The following is a 20266-nucleotide window of genomic DNA, read 5'->3' on the forward strand; positions in this document are numbered from 1 at the left end:
TGAAGTAGAGTGAAATATGGCAGAGTACAAGAATAGAGTGTAGGGAGTTACGGGCAGTTATAGTATTAACTAGAGTAGTCAAGGTAGGCCTCACGGGGAGTGGGAGATGTGAGCAAAAGCTTGAAGGGAGTTAGCCAAGTGCTTAACTGTAGGAAAGCATTCCTTACAGAGGGAATAGCTAGAATTGCATTGTCCGGTAACACCTAGGGCTCCTGAGCACATAAGATATGACTTGGTGACTAAGAAACTGAATTTTTAGTTGTATTACATTTTAGTTAAATTTAAATTTAAAAACTGATATTTCATTTATTTGAAAAATTTAAAGTATTTATGAGCAATGCAGGTATGTGAACCTACATTTCAACTGCAAATTTTATAAAACCTAAATACAGATCAAGTATCTGTAATGAAAATTCAGCATCCAGTGAGGTGTGTTGTCAGTGTAAAATGCTCACAGATTTCAAGCACACAGTAAGGAGGAAAAAAAGTAAAACATATTTGGTTGTGCTGGGTTAAAGATACATTAATGAAATTAATTTCACTTGTTTTTTTTTATCTTCTTTACTGTGACTACTAGAAATTTTTAAATTACATATGTGGATTGCTTTATATTTCTTCTGGACAACACTGAGTAGAACAGGGAGCCTTCCCATTATGTGTGAGGAAAACAAGGATGGCTCAGAGATAAATATGGCTGAGGCTGAGAGAATGGAAAAGATGAGGTCGAAGTGGTAAAGGTCCATGTCATGTAGGTCCTCACAAACCCTTAAACCTTTCTATAATAGTGGCAATGACTAAAATTGCAAGATTGAAGTTGGAATTGACACCTGAAACCACTGCCTCTTTTGTTAGAAATTTCTAGGAAATCATTTGGCTCTACAGTTGGGCCCTATAGTGCTGATGCACTATAACATGCCACAAGGTAGGATGGTGGTTAAGAAGGGGGCTACAGTTAAACATCCTGAAGGTCTTGGCAGTAAGCAGGACTGACTGCTCAGCCTTTACAGAACAGGTTAACCAATTCCTGTGAGACCAGGCCTATAGACAGACTCTAGCAGTGTCCAGCGAGATCAAGTCCCCCAACCCTTTGTTCATTTATTCCCCACACCCCTCTAGTTTATTATCTCCTTCTGTCCAAGGTTGTTTCTCTTCAGGTAGCAAGAAAACTGTTCCCTGTATTTTCTTGGATAATTTAATTATCATCATTATCATCTTATGCAATAGCCATATATATGTATTTTTATTAAGACTATTTTTTAAGAGCAGCTGAAGCAATAGCTGTATTTTCATTGGCATTTTCCTTCCTACGAAATTAATTAATACAGATTTAGGAAAAAAAAAAGACTTTAAATAGGATGGAAAAAAAGCTTTTTTCATGCATTTATCAGCTGTTAAGATGTATAAAATTGCATGGGACCCTGTGGATTAAGGGCACAAAACAAGAATAAGCAGGATCTGATATACTGATTGGAAAGCCCTGTGGAAATTACGCCTTCCTAAGTAAGGGGGGAAGGAAAAATAATTTTTACTTTTAGCCCTGTACATTTTTAAAAATACATATAGAAGAACACTATTAAAAAGTTGAACATTTTATATAACATGAAGAATATATCAAAACTCTGTCTCTGGGCATGGCTAAGGTAATCAATAGTTAAATTATTAACTCTTTTCTCAAGGTGGAAATCCCCATGAGGTAACTAGTCAGAACATCATTCAAACCTAAAACAAAACTGAAGACAACTTAATGCTTTTTAATTTAAGCTTACCCCCTTCTGGAACACGAAATCTTTGCTTTAAAAAGAAAAGGAAGCAAAATTAAAAGGGACAGTCCCTTTGTAGACGAGAGGAGCTGACTATATGAATTGGTATGGTAGCTTTTGACATGTGTCAGTCATCCATGAAGGCTTTCTCTCCTAAAGTAATTTTTTAGTGAGTTCCTGCCTACTTCTACCCCAAATACCAAATTCAAATGTTCTCCTATTAGCTTGTACATAAAACTAGTAAAGGCTACCATTAAAGCATCTCAGAAACACTGCCCTCAGAATATTCAGGGAAACTAAAAATTCATGTGGAAACCCACCTCTGTGGCTCCCAATCCTTAGGCTTTCACATTCTTCTCATTCACTCTCTAAACCAACACTTACTAAGGTCCTAAGTATCACTAAAACAGGTGCTTAAGACACAAAAATTAAAAACAGTCCCCATCTTCAAAGGACTTACAGTTATAGGGAGAAGATACCATATAAGCAAAAATTATAGTAGTGAGGTAAATTCTTTCTCAGAAATACACATGGGATGCTGTAGATGAACAAAGGAGGACTATGCATGGCTTCAGCTTGGGATTGGAGAGGGATGCTGAAAGGGAGTGAGAATTCGGATGAATGAGAGGAAATAGGAGGTAGGAAAACAAATACAAGATTCCAGGTGGATTTAAAAGTATGTAAAAAGCACTGAAGGCCCGAAGAGATAACACATATTCAAAAAAATGCAAGATCTTTAGTACAGCTGGAGAGCGTTATGTGTGTTAAGAAACAGAGAAGTTCAAGGCTAGGGAGAAAAGCAGGGGCCATGAGCATAAAAAAGCCCTGTGTGTAACACTTAGAAGTTGGGACTTTTCTGAAGTGACAATGCAAGTAGTGGAGGAACATGATCCAATATCAGAAAGGTCCTGTATCTTCATAGAGTAAGAATATGGACTAGCAAGAAATTTTAGCTAGAGGCAAGGAAATGCACTGATAGATCTGAGAATTCCAAGTGAGAGGTGGCAGGAGCCTGATCTAAGTCAGTGAATCAGACTTAGAACCAAAAAGGTCTGGTAACAAATTAAATGGAGTAGGAATGGATGTACAGGGGGCAGCATACGAGAAAGGAACGAATTTAAGCCAATTCCCAGATTTCTGACTGAGGCACTTCATGAAAAAGAGCAATAGCAATGAAGGTAAGAAAAAGAAGCAGACTTTGGGGAGAAGAGAAGTTTCATTTCAATGCAATGAATTTCAGGCCCCTACAGGACATCAAAGAGAAGATATCCTGTAGGCAGTTGGATTTATGGTTCAGAGAGAAATCTGAGACAGTGATTTCAATTTGGGAGTCATTAACTACATTAGTTTTCTATTGTTGCTGTAACAAATTGTCATACACTTAAAACAACACAAATTATCTTTGAGTTCCTAGGTCAGAGGCTCCACATATGTCTCCAAAGGCTAAAATCAAGGTGTTGGCACAACGAATTCTTCTCTAGGCACTCTTGGGAAGAAACCATTTCTTTACGTATTCAGGTTGTTGACACAATTACTTGAAGATGTAGGGCTGAGATCCCTGCTTCCTTGTTGGCTGTCAGCTTAGAATTATTCACAGATTCTAGAAGACAGCATATTCCTTGGTTTGTGGTCCCCTTCTCCCATCTTCCAAGACAGTAACTGCAGGTAGAGTCCTTCTCACACTCGAATCCTTTTCTTTTATTCTCTCTCTGACTACTCTGGCTTCCTCTTCCACTCTTAAGTGCCCATGTGATCACACTGATTCCACTTAAGTATGTATGAATTCTAAGGTCCATAACATCTTCACTGCATTTGCAAGGTTTCTTTTGCCGTGGACCCAGGGAATAGGGCATGGGCATCCTTGGGGGGCCACTATTCTGCCTGCCATATTACTCAGTAGGTGTGGTGGGCTTGAATGCAGAGTAATAGTGTCCTGGAGAACACTGGCAATTACACACACAGGGAGACAAGTTCAATAAGTAAATTAAGAAGGCGACTAGGCAGAAATTTCAGAAGAGATTCTCATGAGAGCGAGAACAGTTAATTGTCAAGGACCATGCAAAGTAGTTAAGCTAGATAAGAAACAAAAAGAATCCTTTGAACTTTGTTATGTAAGAATAATCAGTAATTTATGATAATTCCATGACAGAAAAAACATCTGACATCAGTAGGTTAAGGAGAAAATAGGACTATGTAAAGTAAAAGACTGAAAAGACTATGCAGAGGGATTACTAAAAGGATAGGATGATGAGGAAGAGGAGGAAGATGATGGTCATGATAATGGCTGTGTTAGTCCACTAGGGCTGCCATAACAAATACTACAGGTTAAGTGTCTTAAACTACAGAAATTTATTTTCTCACAGTCCTAGAGGCTGGAGCAAGGTGCCAGCAGATGTGGTTTCTCCTGAGGCCTCTCTCCTTGGCTTGCAGATGGCCACCTTGTCCTCACAGGACCTTTTTCTTCTACATACGTGCCCCTGGTCTCTCTTCCTCTCTTGTAAGGACACCAGTCTTACTGGATTATGGTGCCACTCTTGTGACTTTATTTAATCTTAATTATATCCTTAAATGTCCCACCTCCAAATATAGCCACATTGGGGATCAGGGCTGCAACCTATGAATTAAGGGGGATACAAGTCAGTTTAAAACAAAGATGATGACAATAAGAAAATAACAATGATGACTGCCAACATTCACTGAGCACTAAATATATGCCAGGCACAGTGCAGCGCACTTCACATATACTGTCATTTGATCCTCAAAAACCTTATCACTATTCCTTTTCACAATTAATCACCTGAAGAGTTGAAGCAAGTTTATACATGTGAAAGCAGAAGAGCTGAAATGTGAATCATAGCCTTTTAGCTTGAACCCATGTTCTCAAACCACTATGCTATCTCTACTTTTTAAATGGTTGTAATGTAAAGGAAACAAAAGAGCAGCCAGAATAGAAATACAGAGATGAGGAAGTTTTTTGTTTTTTGGGGTTGTTTTTTTTTTTGCTCTGGTTTTGTCTTGATTTTATAAGTCTAAAGCTAGAAATGTCTTGAACAACACCCTGAATGGAAAAAAACTCACAGAAAAGGAGACGTTGAAAATTGATTCTACTAGTCTATTTTTAGCTTCTGCCCTGATCTAGATGAAAACTGGGGGAGAAAAATTGCATTGCAGAGTTATTTAAACCATTCTCTCTACAAATCATTTTTAACTACTTATCATGTGACAGGCACTGTACAAGAATCTGATCATTTGACAGTGAGCAAAAAACAGAAACTGTCCTTGCCCTTATAACATTTACAGTCTAATGGCAGAGACACATACTAATTAAATAATCATAAAGGAGTATATAATAATAAACTGACATAAGTGGTATGAAACAAAAAAACATACTTCTATGAGAACATTTAATAAATGTTTAATAAAGAAACTTGATCTAGACTAGAAGGGGTTAGGAAGTCGACTCTAAAAGAAACTTTACCACTGAGCTTAAAGCAGAAGGATGAGTAATATGTGCAATGAGGAAGGGGATGAGAAATATTCTGGGCATAGGCAAGACAAAGGCCCTGTGGGATGGGGAACAGGGGGCACTATAGCGGATTTGGGGAACTAAAAACTTAGTGTGGCTGATGCTTAGATAACAAGGGGAAGAGTGATGGAAAACAGAATGGGGAGGCAGCCATGATAATGAATTTGGTCTTAATCTTACAGGCTGTTGGAAAATTTTATGAATACCACAGAGAAACAAGATTGGAGTTGCCTTTTTAAAAGATCCCTCCCCCTGGCTCCACTGTGGAGACTAGATTAGAGGAAAAAGCAATGGATGCAGGGTGATCATTTGAAAGACTACTGCAGAGGGGAGAGGCTCAAGATGGTAGAGGAGGAAGGCAAAATGGAAACCGCCTCCCCCACACACACATCAAGGAAGCCCCTAACAAGAGGAACCCCAGCAAGACAACACCAAGAGATATAATAATTAAAGTGGAACAGATAAAGGATAAGGAGAGAGTATTGAAAGCAGCCAGAGAGAGAAAAAGAATTATTTCTAAGGGAAACCCCATCAGGCTACTGGAAGACTTCTCAGCAGAAACTTCACAGGCCAGAATAGAGTGGCATGAGATATTTAATATACTGAAACAGAAGGACCTTCAACCAAGATCCTTTACCCAGAAAGATTTTCATTCAAATTTGAAGCAGGGATTAAACAATTTTCAGATAAATGGAGGCTCAAAGAATTTATAACAACTAAACCAGCATTACAGGAGATGTTAAAGGGACTGCTGAAGATGGAAATGTTCCCTAGTCTAAATAGTTTTCACCAGTGAAAATAAACCTATAGTAAAGGTATTAGGCCAATCAATTACCAAGCAACTTCAAAATTAAAACAAAAGTAGCAAAACCAACTACACACAAACACAATCAAGGGATACATAAAAAGTGCAGATTATGACATCTAATACATTAAGTGTGGAGGAGAAGGAAGAAGAAAAAAAGTACTTTTAGATTGTGTTTGAAATAGAATAATCAGCAACTTTATTTTTTTATATGTAGACTGTTATATAGTCAGGAAGCTATCTTTGAACCTTTGGTAACCACAAATCTATAGCCTATAATATACATACAAAAAATTTAAATACAGAAATACAACCACAACACTAAAGAAAACCATCAATAACAACAGAAGAGTTAAGAGAAGAACTACAAAAACAACCAGAAGATAATAAACTGGCAATAAGTACATATCTATCAATAATACCTTAAAATGCAAATGGACTAAATGCACCAATCAAAAGACATAAGGTGGCAGGATAACTACGGAAACAAAAATCAACTATATGCTGCCTACAGGAGACTCACTTCAGACCCAAAGACATACACAGACTAAAGGTAAAGGGATGGGAGAAGATACTCCATGCAAATAATAGGGAGAAAAAAGCAGGCATAGCAGTTTATATCAGACAAAGTAGACTTCAAATCAAAGAAAGTAGCAAGAGACAAAGAAGGACATTATATAATAACAAAAGGGTCAGTCTAAGAAAAGGATACAACCATTATAAATATCTACATATCCAACATAGGTACACCTAAATATGTAAAACAAATACTAACAGAATTAAAGGGGGAAAGAGATTACAACACATTCACTGTAGGAGACTTCAACATATCACTCACATCAACAGATCAAGCAGACAGAAAATAAATAAACAGAGGCACTGAACAATACATTAGATGAGATGGACTTAACAGACACCTATAGAACCTCCTCCACCCAAAAGCAGCAGGATAAACATTTTTCTCAAGTGTACATGGAATGTTCTCCTAGATCACATACTAGGCTACAAAAAGAGCCTAAGTAAGTTCAAAAAGATTTAAATTGCATCAAGCAGCTTCTCAGACCACAATGGTATGAAACTAGAAATAAGCTACATTAAGAAAACAAAAAAGCTTACAAACACATAGAGGCTAAACAACATGCTTCTAAATAATCAGTGGATCAATGAACAAATTAAAACAGAAATCAAACAATACATGGAAATAAATGAAAACAAAAAATATAACAGTCCAATATATATGGGATGCTGCAAAGGCTGTTCTAGAGGGGAGTACATTGCAATATATGCCTACATCAAGAAACAAGAGCAATCCCAAATAAACAGTCTAAACTCACAATTAAAAAAACTAGAAAAAGAAGAACAAACAGAACCCAAAGTTAGTAGAAGGAGGGACATAATAAAGATCAGAGCAGAAATAAATGAAATTGAGAAGAATAAAACAAGAGAAAAAAGTTAACAAAACCAACAGCTGGTCCTTTGAGAAAATAAAATAGATAAACACCTAGCCAGACTTACCAAGAAAAAAAGAAGAGAGTACACAAACAAAACCAGAAACAAAGAAGAAATAATCACAATGGATACCACAGAAATACAAAAAATTAGAGGATACTACAAAAAATTGGGCAGTTTAGAAGAAATGGACAAATTCCTAGAAAGATACAACCTTCCAAGATTGACCCAGGAAGAAACAAAAATTCTGAATAGACCAATCACCAGCAATGAAATTGAATTGATAATCAAAAACACCCCCAAAACAAAATACCAGGTCCAAATAGCTTCACAGCTGAATTCTACCAAATATTTAAAGAGGATCTAATACGCATCCTTCTTAAAGTATTCCAAAAAGAAGAAGAGGAGGGAATATTTTCAAACTCTCTCTATGAAGTCAGCATCACTCTAATGCCAAAACCAGGCAAAAACACTACAAAAAAAGAAAATCACAGACCAATATCCCCGATGAACATAGACTCAAAAATCCTCAACAGAATATTAACAAACCAAATCCAAAAATACATGAAAAGGATCATCAATACAACCAAGTGGAATTTATTCCAGGGATGCAAGGATGGTACAATATTTGGAACTCAATCAATATGATACACCATATCAACAAAAAGAAGGGTAAAAACCACATGACCATCTCCATAGATGAAAAAGCATTTGACAAAATTCAACATCTATTTATGATAAAAACTCTCAACAAAATGGGCACAGAGGGTACACACCTCAACATAATAAAGGCCATATATGACAAACCAACAGCCAACATCATATTCAACTGTGAAAAGCTAAAAGCTTTTTCTAAGTGTCAGGAACAAGACAAGGATGTCCAATCTTCCCACTTTTATTCAACGTAGTACTGGAGGTCCTAGCCACGGCAATCAGACAACACAAAGAGATAAAAATCATCCAAATTGGTTAGGAAGAAATTAAACTGTCACTATTTGCAGATGACATGATATTATACATAGAAAACCCTAAAGACTTTACCAAAAAACTATAAGAACTAATAATTGGATTCAGCAAAGTTGCAGGATACAAAATTAATACACAGAAATCTGTTGCATTCCTATACACTAACGATGAACGAGCAGAAAGAGAAATCGGGAAAAAATTTCCATTTAGAATTGCATCAAGAAGAATAAAATACCTAGTAAGACCTAACCGAGGAAGTAAAAGACCTATACTCCGAAAACTGTAAGATACTCATGAGATAAATTAAAGAAGACATCAATAAATGGAAATCTATCCCATGGTCGTGTATAAGAAGAATTAATATTATCAAAATGACCATCCTGCCCCAAGGAATTTACAGATTCAATGCAATCTCTATAAAAATTCCAATGGCATTTTTCAATGAACTAGAATAGTTCTAAATTTCATATGGAACCACAAAAGACATATATATATATATAGGTACAGACACAGAGAAGAGGTCTAGATTAGAAATATAATTTGGGAATTGACCTGATTGTTTATAGTTCATGATGCGTGATCAAAACCAAAAGTTTCTGTGATGAATGCCCTTGCACTGTTCACCATGTAAGAACTTACTCACTATGTAAGAACTTGTTCACCATGTAAAAACTTGTTCGTTATGCTTCAGAAGATTGGAGACTGTTGAGAATTAGGCTTGGGGTTGATTAATGATTGTGCATTGAGTCCCCTATACAGAATTTTATTGTTGTTAACAACCATATGATCAATAAATATGAGAGATGCCCTCTCAAAAAAAAAAAAAAAGGAAGAAATATAATTTGGGAACCACTGATGTATATGTAATTACTGAGGCATGTTCACTGGCTATACTGCCTAAGATACAGCTAGTGATAGAGGACATAGTATAGAAAGTACAACTGCCTATGTCTGAATCCTTAAAATAAATAAACATTTAATTCATGGGGAAAGGAAGATGGGTCTGCATAAAAGCAACAGCCAGAAGAGGCAGGAGGAAACCCATGAGTATAATTTCACAGAAACCAAAGGAAGACAATTTCAAGAAGGGGGTTTAACAGAATGAATACTGTTGACAAACACCAACATACAGACTATTAGAGTTTAAAGGACCTTTGAAACCACCTGATTCAGGGTCCCATTATTTTCCAAATTATGAAATTAAATATTCAGGGAATATCCTAGTTCGCTTGTAGAATCTAGATTAAATACATAATTCCTAATGCATAAACCAATACTTTTTTCATACAGTCATTTGTCTGATGACTAGTACTTGACTCAACTTTTCCTTCTTAAATGAAACCAGCTTTATCCCTTTCATCTTTCACAGTTTTTCACCAAACCTAGGGCTATTTTAATGCCGTACTTCTGAAGCTTCTCCTGACTCTAAAGTCCTTCAGTCATATTCCCCTTCTAAGAGAAGCCTCCACCAAACTCTAAATTAGGCTTCTGATTGATCTGGAGCTGCAGCCAGAAAACAAGAAAACCACTCACTCCTGACTCCCCCACCCACCACCCTCCCCTGCACTTCCACCACCCTGAGCCATGGCTGTAGCGTCAGGATCTCAGTCAAGCATCCTACACTCTTTGCACTGAAGGGAAAAACTGTTTAACTAGGAAGTAAATTGGAAGAAGCACCTGGAACATTTGACTGTCAAGTTTGCATATTCATTCATCCTCTCCTGTCATGGTAAAATTAAAAGTTTAGCCACAGAGAGGGATGGAGGCAAGGATAAATTAAAGAAACAAGGAGGGAGAGTTAGTAGAAAGATAGGAACATTGGACACAGTCTCTTTCCCTTCCTTTATTCATGATTTTACATGGCAGAGACAGTAACAGTAATTATTATGAGTACCCTGCAGTCAATTCGAAATTGTGTTTTGAATGGAGGGAAACGTATATTCCATAAAAAATCAATAGTAGATAATACAAAACTCATTTGTTTTTGGAGTGTTATTTAAATAGTTGGAGTAATAGTAGTATTTTGAAAATAACTTTAACAACTGAATTCATTTGATAATCTAGGGACTCATAATACTTTACATAAAGAACTATCCTGTCAAGACATCTCAAGATAGGCTGGGAAGATCTCTATAGTTTCCACCCAAACCCTGCTCTTCACTCCATGCTCCCAATGAATAACATCACCTTTCAAACTGATGCATTATCTCAACTCAGCCGCTGGGTATTTTTTTGTTTTGGTGTTTTGGGGGTGTTTTTTACATTTTTAAACAGCCTAATTGTTTCACACTGTCTACACCAGTCTCTGAGGTAAATGGTTAATTAAGATTTTTTATTTAAGAGGCTGCCTTCCTAAAGTTTTGTAGGACTAGAATAAATGAAGATTTTCCATGTATAGTCATACCTTAGAGATACTACTGGTTCAGTTCCAGACTACCACAATGAAGCAAATATTGCAAAAAAGTGAGTCAAATGAATTTTTTGGTTTCCCAGTGCATATGTTTATGTTTACACTATACTGTAGTATATTAAGTGTGCAACAGCATTATGTCTAAAAAAAAGCAATGTGCATATTGTTAACTAAAATCACTTTATTGTTAAGAAATACTATCATCTTGGCTTTCACAGAGCTGTAACCTTTCTGCTGGTGGAGGGTCTTGCCTTGACGTTGATGGTTGCTGACTGATCAGGGTGGTGGCTGCTGAAGGTTAGGGTGGCTGTGGCAAGTTCTTCACATATGAAACAATGAAGTTTGCAACATCAATTCAAATGCTCCTTTCACCAATGATTTCTCTGTGATGCTATTTGATAGCATTTTACTCACAGAACTTCTTTTCAAATTGGAGTCAGTCCTCTCAAATCCTGCTGCTGCTTTACCAACTAAGCTTATGCAATAATCTAAATCCTTTGTTGTCATTTCAACAATCTTCACAGCATCTTCACCAGGAGTAGATATTTTCTCAAAAAATCACTTTCTTTGCTCATTCATAAGATGGAATTCCTCCTCCATTAAAGTTTTATCATAAGACTGCTCCACTTCTAATACTGGTTCTCTTGCTATTTCCACCTCATCGGGAGTTACTTCCTCCACGGATGTCTTGAACGCCTCCAAGTCATCTATGAGGACAGGAATCTTCTTCCAAACTCCTGTTAATGTTAATATTTTGACCTCTCTCAATGAAACATGCATGTGCTTAATGGGACCATTCTAGAATGGTGAATCCTTTCCAGAAGGTTTTCAATTTACTTTGCCCATCAGAGGAATCATTATCTATGGCAGGTATGGCCTTATGAAATAAATTTCTTAAGTGCTAAGACTTGAAAGATAAAATCATGCCTTGACCCATGTTTTGCAGAACGCATGTTCTGCTAGCAAACATGGAAACAACATTAATCTCCTTGGACATTTTCATTGGAGCTCTTGGGTGACGAGGTGCATTGTCAATGAGCAGTCATATTTTGAAAGGAACTTTTTTTTCTGAAAAGGTCTGAACAGTGGGCTTAAAATATTCAGTTACTTGTTGTAAACAGATATGCTGTCATACAAGCTTTATTGTTCCACTTACTGTATAGAGCTCAGGCAGAATAAATTTAGCATAATTCTTACGGACTTAGGAATTTCAGAATGGTAAATGAGCACTGGCTTCAACTTAAGTCATCAGCTTTGAAGCCAAACATCGACTTCTCTCTATGAAAGTCTTAGATGGCATCTTTTTCCAATAGAAGTTTGTTTCATCTACATTGAAAATCTGTTGTTTAGTGTAGCCATTTTCATTAAATGTCTTCTGGATACCTTGCTGCAGCTTCTACATCAGCACTTGCTGCCTCACCTTGCACTTTGATGTTACACAAATATGCTCTTTCCCCAAACCTCAGGAACCAACCTCTCCAAGCTTAAAACTTCTTTCCTGAGGCTTTTGCACCATTCTCAGCCTTCATAGAATTGAAAAGAGTTGATTTGAGGCCTTGCTCTGGCTTAGGCTTTGGCTTAAGGGAATTTGTGGCTGGTTTGATCTTATATCCAGACTACTAAAACTTCCCCCACAACAAAAAAAGGCTGTTTGGCTTTCTTATCACTGGTGGGCTCACTGGAGCAGCACTTCGAATTTCCCACAAGAACTTTTCCGTTGCATTCACAACTTTGGCACAAGAGGCCTAGCTTTTGGCTTATCTCAGCTTTCAACATGCCTGCCTCGCTAAGGCTTCTATCATTTCTAAGTCTTTATTTAGAGTGAGAGATGTGTGATTCTTCCTCTCACTTGTACAGTTAGAGGCCATTGTAGGGTTGTTAACTGGCCTAATTTCAATACTTGTGTGTCAGAGAATAGACGGTCTGAAGAGAGGGAGACAGATGGGGGAACAGCGGGTCCATATGGCAGTCAGAACACACACAAGATTTATTAATTAAGTTTGCTGTCTTCTATGGGTGCGGTTTGTGGCCCCTCAAAACAATTACAATGTAGTAACATCAAATCTCAGTAATCACAGATCACCATACAAAGATAATAATAATGAAAAAGTTTGAAATATTTTGGAAATTATCAAAATGTGACTCAGAGACATGAGGTGAGCAGGTGCTGTTGGAAAAACGGTGCTGACAGACTTGTTCTTCACAGGGTTGCCACAAACCGTAAATTTGTTAAAAATAAAAAAAGGCAGCTACCTGCATAGTGCAATAAAGTGAAGGATAATATGATGAGGTATGCCTTTATCAATGAGAGACTTACACAGAATACATCTGACAATGCTAATAAAATTAGGAAATAGATATATTTGATGCTATAACTCAGGATTCCTCCATGGTTTAATCCTAATGGACCATTTAGCAAATTGATTATTATATTTCCTTCGCATACCAGCTCAGCATCAGCAGACTGGGTTATGAACCAGAGAGACTCCCTTTTCCAATTGAGAAGCACTGCCTGGGATTCTGAGATTTCCCATTTCTTCATGCCTCCCCTTCTTTGTCCATTGCAAATGTCAGGTTTTCCTGAGATCATAGCTGCCCCCAATGTACTCCTCCTTGCCCTAGGATAGATTCAAGCACAGGTCTGCAGTGGCTAGTAGCCAGAAAGAGGAAAGAACAGAAGGTGCAAGAGCACCTCAGAACAACTCTGAAAGACGCTACTATAATATAATGGTTAAGTTCTATAATACTCTTGGGCTTGAATTTTAGATGTCTTAAAATTTCACTAGGTTTTGTAAGCCAAGAATTACATAAATATATTTTTTAAGACTTCACTTGACTTCACTTATATTTGGAATCTAAACAAAAACCAAAACAACCAGGCTCACAGATACAGAGACTGCGAGAAACAATGGGAAGGGAGTCAGAAAGTACAAACTTCCAGTTATAAAATAAATTAGCCATGTAATATACATGTATATGTAATGTATAGCATATACAGTTAGTAATACCATATTGCATTTTTGAAAGTTCCTAAGAAAGTACATCTTAGAAGTTCTCATCATAAGAAATAAAAAAAAATCCTGTAACGTATAGTGATAGATGTCACCCAGGCATATTATAGTTGTCATTTCGCATATATACAAATGCTGAATCATTATGTTGTACACCTGAAACTAAAACAATGCTGTATATTAGTTATACCTCAATAAAATATATACATATATAATTTTGAGGGAAAAAAAGACTTGATTTATGTAAGGCACATAGGAGATAAAAGAAAAATCAGGCAAGGATTCTGCCCTGAAGGAAACTCTTAAGTTTAACAGTCATCATTATCATTTTAACATCTATAGGAAAGTAGGTTTCTGAACTCCTAACTAGTAACTCACAGATTTCTTGACTACTATCTTGAATATCTGAATTCCTTTAATGTCAAACAACCCTTTTGCTAATCTTTAAAGTAATAATGCTACACATGCAATTCATATTTGGCTAATGGTTTATTCAGTATCCCTCACTGTCCTTGTCAGTCACGCACAAATGTGGTAGTTCTCCGATTCATATTTATATGCTTGGTTTTTTCTTATGTAAATTCCCCTGGCCTTAATGCAAGTGAACTCTACTAATTATTTCTCTAAATTGTCAAAGCAACTTGGTAATGTAGTTGTCCACAAAACTTGGGTTGTCTACATATATAATGAGAGTACTGTAAGGCAAGTAAATAACATGTATTTTTCCACTGATGTACCTAACAAAGAGAAAAAGATCAACTGAGAACAATTGAGAATGTAAGCAAAAACCAATTAATTCACATTTTTAGTTAGAAAGTTCAAAGGTCAAATAACAATCTTTTACAGTTAAGACCAAAAAATGATATTTAAAATTAAATTTTACAGATTTTTAAAATTCAACTCTTTATAATTAATTAAAAAGTAAGGTGGAGAAAATGAGAAAAGGATTAGAGATGTGAATCAACACCGATTAAAAAAAAAAGCAAGAGAAAGGGAAGGGAGTACTGTAAGAAAACTAAAAGAAAGTTAGCTTTTGGACTTTCCAAAGCAGACATCTGCTATTAGGGTCTTCCCCTGAACCATCAGTCCAAAGGCAGCAAAAGTCACTACTCCTGCTGTTTAAAATTTTTAACTCAAAACATAGGAAAAAATGCCATAACTACAGAAAGACAAATGTAAGTTGCTTCTGCAGCAAAGGCTACATGCTCACAGGTTGGGTGCATATATATAAATAGATAGGAAATTCTTGTTCTTGTTCTCACCTTTTATATAACTAGTTTTTTTCCCCAAGAAAAAAAGTGAATTTCTCTACACATGCATCAGCAATGATTAATTCCTAGAACTATGAAGTTCACTGAGTCTATACTGTTAATATGAGCAATTTATCAGCTTTCTATTTCACTCAAAGACAGAATATTTCTTCACAGCAATATGCTCCTTGTGGAACTTTCCAGCTCTAGCAGTTAGGGGAAACTCAGAGTGAGTCTCTATGATATCCAAACTCAAGTAATTCATTCAAACTCCCAAAGATCCTTTCTAATACATCACATTATTTATTCAGCTTTAAAGAATACAAACAAAAAAAAATACAAAAAGACCCCAAATAACCAAAACAATCCTGAAAAGGAAGAATAAAGCTGGGGGGATTATGCTCCCCAACTTCAAGCTCTACTACAAAGCCACAGTAATCAAGATAATTCAGTACTGGCACAAGAAAAGACCCATAGATCAATGGAACGGAATAGAGAGCCCAGATATAAACCCAAGCATATATGGTCAATTAATATATGATAAAGGAGCCATGGATTTACAGTAGGAAATGACAGCCTCTTCAACAGCTGGTTGTCAACACTGACCAGCTATATATAAGAGAATGAACCTGGATTACTATCTAACTCCTCGAAATGGATCAAAGACCTGAATCTAAGTCATGAAACCATAAAAAGCTTAGAAGAAAACATAGGCAAAAATCTCTTGAATATAAACATGAGCAAGTTTTTCATGAACATTATCTCCTCAGGTAAGGGAAACAAAAGCAAAAATGAACAAATGGGACTACATCAAGCTAGAAAGCTTCTGTACAGCAAAGGACACCATCAGTAGAACAAAAAGGCATCCTACTATATAGGAGAATATATTTGTAAATGATATATCTGACAAGGGGTTAATTTAACATCCAAAATATATAAAGAGCTCACAGTGCTCAACAACCAAAAAACAAATAACCCAATTAAAAAATGGGCAGAGGAGCTGAACAGACACTTCTCCAAAGAAGAAATTCAGATGGCCAACAGGCACATGAAAAGATGCTCCACATCACTAATTATCAGGGAAATGCAAATTAAAACCACAATGAGACATCACCTCACACCAGTTAGGATGGTCAAAATAGAAAAAACTAGGAACAACAAAGGCTGGTGAAGGTGTGGAGAAAGGAGAACCTTCCTACACTGTTGGGGGTAATGTAAATTAGTTCAACCATTGTGGAAAGCAGTATGGAGGTTCCTCAAAAAACTAAAAATAGAAATACTATTTGACAGGGAATTCCACTCCTAAGAATTTACCCAAAGAAAATAAGATCTCAGATTCAAAAAGACATATGCACCCCTATGTTTATTGCAGCACTGTTTACAATAGCCAAGAAATGGAAGCAACCTAAGTATCCATCAGTAGATGAATGGATAAAGAAGATGAGGTACATATACACAATGGAATATTATTCAGCCATAAGAGTACAAATTGTACCATTTGCAACAGCATGGGTGGAGCTAGAGAGTATTATGCTCAGTGAAATAAGACAGGCGTAGAAAGACAAGTACCAAATGATTTCCCTCATTTGTGGAGTATAACAACAAAGCAAAACTGAAGGAACAAAAGAATAGCAGACTCACAGATTCCAAGAAGGGACTAGTTGTTACCAAAGAGGAAGGGAGGGAGATGGTAGGTGGGGAGGGAGGGAAAAGGGGATTGAGGGTTATTGTGATTGGTACACCTGGTATGTGGGGGTCACGAGGAAGACAATGTAGCATAGAGAAGACACGTAGTGACTCTGTGGCATCTTACTACACTCATGAACAGTGACTTCATTAGGATATGGGGAGGGCTTGGTAATATGGGTGAATGTAGTAACCACAATGTTTTTCATGAGGAACCTTTATGAGAGTGTATATCAGTGATACTTTAATAAAAAATAAAAAGTCAACAACTAGAAAACAACACACACACAAAAAAAAAATATAAGTCAAAATTGAGGGACATTCTATAACTGATCAGTACTCTTCAAAAGTATCACTATTATTTTTTAACTTTTTAAAAATTAAGAGTAAATTACCTTTCAAATGAATTATCTGTAAGCCATAATAACATTGCAAAGTTTGGGTAACTTTTCATTAATTAATTTACAGGTAGTGCCACATTTATGAATGGAACCTAGTTCAAAATTTCTTTTGAAGACCCATCATTTTCTACAAGATGATATTTGTCACGACAGAACCCATATTTCAAGTTCTCATGAGGTAACTATTTGAGCAGGCTAGCTACATATGTAGGACATTTTATAGGTACCCCATGGTAACCACAAACCAAAAACCTATAATACATACACACACAAAAAAAATTAATGAAAGGAATTTAACCATAACACCAAAGAAAGTCATCACATATAGGAAAGAGAACAAGAGAAGAAGAAAGGATAAAAGAAGAATGGTAACATTAACAACTAGAAAACATTTAACAAAATGGCAATAAGTACATACCTATCAATAACTATTTTAAGAGTAAGTGGACTAAATGCTCCATTCAAGACCTAATACCCATTCTCCTGAAAGTTTTCCAAAAAATAGAAGAGGAGGGAATACTTCCAAACTCATACTATGAGGCCAGCATCACTCTAATTCCAGAACCATGCAAAGACATCACAAAAAAAGAAAATTACAGAACAATATCCCTGATGAACATAGATGCAAAAATACTCAACAAAATATTAGCAAACCGAATTCAAAAATACATCAAAAAGATCATCCATTATGATCAAGTTGGATTGATGTCAGGGATGCAAGGATGGTACAACATTTGAAAATCCATCAACATCATCCACCACATAACAAAAAGGACAAAAACCACATAATCATCTCCATAGATGCTGAAAAAGCATTTGACAAAATTCAACATCCATTCATGATAAAAACTCTCAACAAAATGGGTATAGAGGGCAAGTACATCAACATAATAAAGGCCATATATGACAAATCCACAGCCAACATCATACTTAACAGCGAGAAGCTCAAAACTTTTCCTTTAAGATTGGGAACAAGACAAGGATGCTCACTTTCCCCACTTCTATTCAACATAGTACTGGAGGTCCTAGCCACAGCAATCAGACAACACAAAGAAATAAAAGGCATCCAGACTGGCAAGGAAGAAGTTAAGCTGTCCCTGTTTGCAGATGACATGATATTGTACATAAAAAACCCTAAAGAATTCACTCCAAAACTACTAGATCTAATATTTGAATTAAGCAAAGTTGCAGGATACAAAATTAATACACAGAAATATGTGGCATTCCTATACACTAACAATGAATTAGCAGAGAGAGAAATCAGGAAAACAATTCCATTTACAATTGCAAAAAAAGAATAAAATACCTAGGAATAAACCTAATCAAGGAAGTGAAAGACCTATACTCTGAAAACTACAAGACACTCATGAGAGAAATTAAAGGAGATATCAATAAATGGAAACACATCCCATGTTCACAAATAGGAAGAATTAATATTGTCAAAATGGCCATCCTGCCTAAAGCAATCTATAGATTCAATGCAATTTCTATCAAAATACCAACAGCATTCTTCAACGAACTACAGAAAATCATCCTAAAATTCATATGGAACCACAAAAGACCTCAAACAGCCAAAGCAATCCTGAGAAGGAAGAATAAAGCAGGGGGAATTACACTCCCCAACTTCGAGCTCTACTACAAAGCCACAGTAATCAAGACAATTTGGTACTGGCACAAGAACAGACCCATAGACCAATGGAACAGACTAGAGAGCCCTGATATAAACCAAACCATATATGGTCAATTAATATAGGATAAAGGGGCCATGGACATACAATGGGGAAATGACAGCCTCTTCAACAACTGGTGTTGGCAAAACTGGAAAGCTACACGCAAGAGAATGAAACTGGATTATTGTTTAACCCCATACACAAAGTAAACTCAAAATGCATTAAAGACTTGAAAGTAAGTCATGAAACCATAAAACTCTTAGAAGACAACATAGGCAAACATCTCTTGAATATAAGCATGAGCAACTTCTTCCTGAATGCATCTCCTTGAGCAAGGGAAACAAAAGCAAAAATGAACTCATGGGACTACATCAAACTAAAAAGTTTCCATACAGCAAAGGACACCATCAACAGAACAAAATGGCATCCTACAGTATGGGAGAATATATTCATAAATGACATATCTAACAAGAGGTTAACATACAATATATATAAAGAACTTACACGCCTCAACACCCAAAAAGCAAATAACCCAATTAACAAATGGGCACAGGATATGAAGGGACAGTTCTCCAAAGAAAAACTCAGATGGCCTACAGACACATAAAAAGATGCTCCACATCACTAATCATTAAGGGAATGCAAATTAAAACCACGATGAGATATCAACTCATACCAGTAAGGATGGCCAGCATCGAAAAGCCTAAGAACAACAAAAGCTGGCGAGGATGCGGATAAAAGGAAACCCTCCTACATGGCTGGTGGGAATGTAAGCTAGTTCAACCATTGCAGAAAGCAATATGGAGGTTCCTCAAAAAACTAAAAATAGAAATACCATTTGACCCGGGAATCCCACTCCTTGGAATTTACCCAAAGAATACAACTTTTCAGATTCAGAAGGACATATGCACCCCTATGTTTATCACAGCACTTTTTACAACAGCCAAGATATGGAAGCAACCTAAGTGTCCATCAGTAGATGAATGGATAAAGAAGAGGTGGTACATATACACAATGGAATACTATTCAGCCATAAGAAAGAAACAAATCCTACCATTTGCAACAACATAGATGGAGTTGGAGGACATTATGCTCAGTGTAATAAGCCAGGTGGAGAAAGACAAATGCCAAATGATTTCCCTCATTTGTGGAGTATAACAATGAAGCAAAAGTGAAGGAACGAAATAACAGCAGACTCAGAGACTCCAAGAATGAACTAGTGGTTACCAAAGGGGATGGGTGTATGAGGGCGGGTGGGGAGGGAGGGAAAAGGGGATTGAGTGGTGTTATGTTTAGTACACATGGTGTGGGGGATCACGGGGAGAACAGTGT

At 36.5% G+C, this 20266-nt stretch overlaps 1 protein-coding gene across 2 annotated transcripts in view; it reads right to left on the reverse strand.

Annotated features, from left to right (window-relative positions):
• The window catches only part of ART3 (ADP-ribosyltransferase 3 (inactive)), a 130383-nt gene that overhangs the window by 58258 nt on the left and 51859 nt on the right, over nucleotides 1–20266 (reverse strand). The window lies entirely within an intron of this gene.

Source organism: Manis javanica, chromosome 5, assembly GCF_040802235.1.
Source record: "Manis javanica isolate MJ-LG chromosome 5, MJ_LKY, whole genome shotgun sequence".
Classification (NCBI taxonomy): domain Eukaryota; kingdom Metazoa; phylum Chordata; class Mammalia; order Pholidota; family Manidae; genus Manis; species Manis javanica.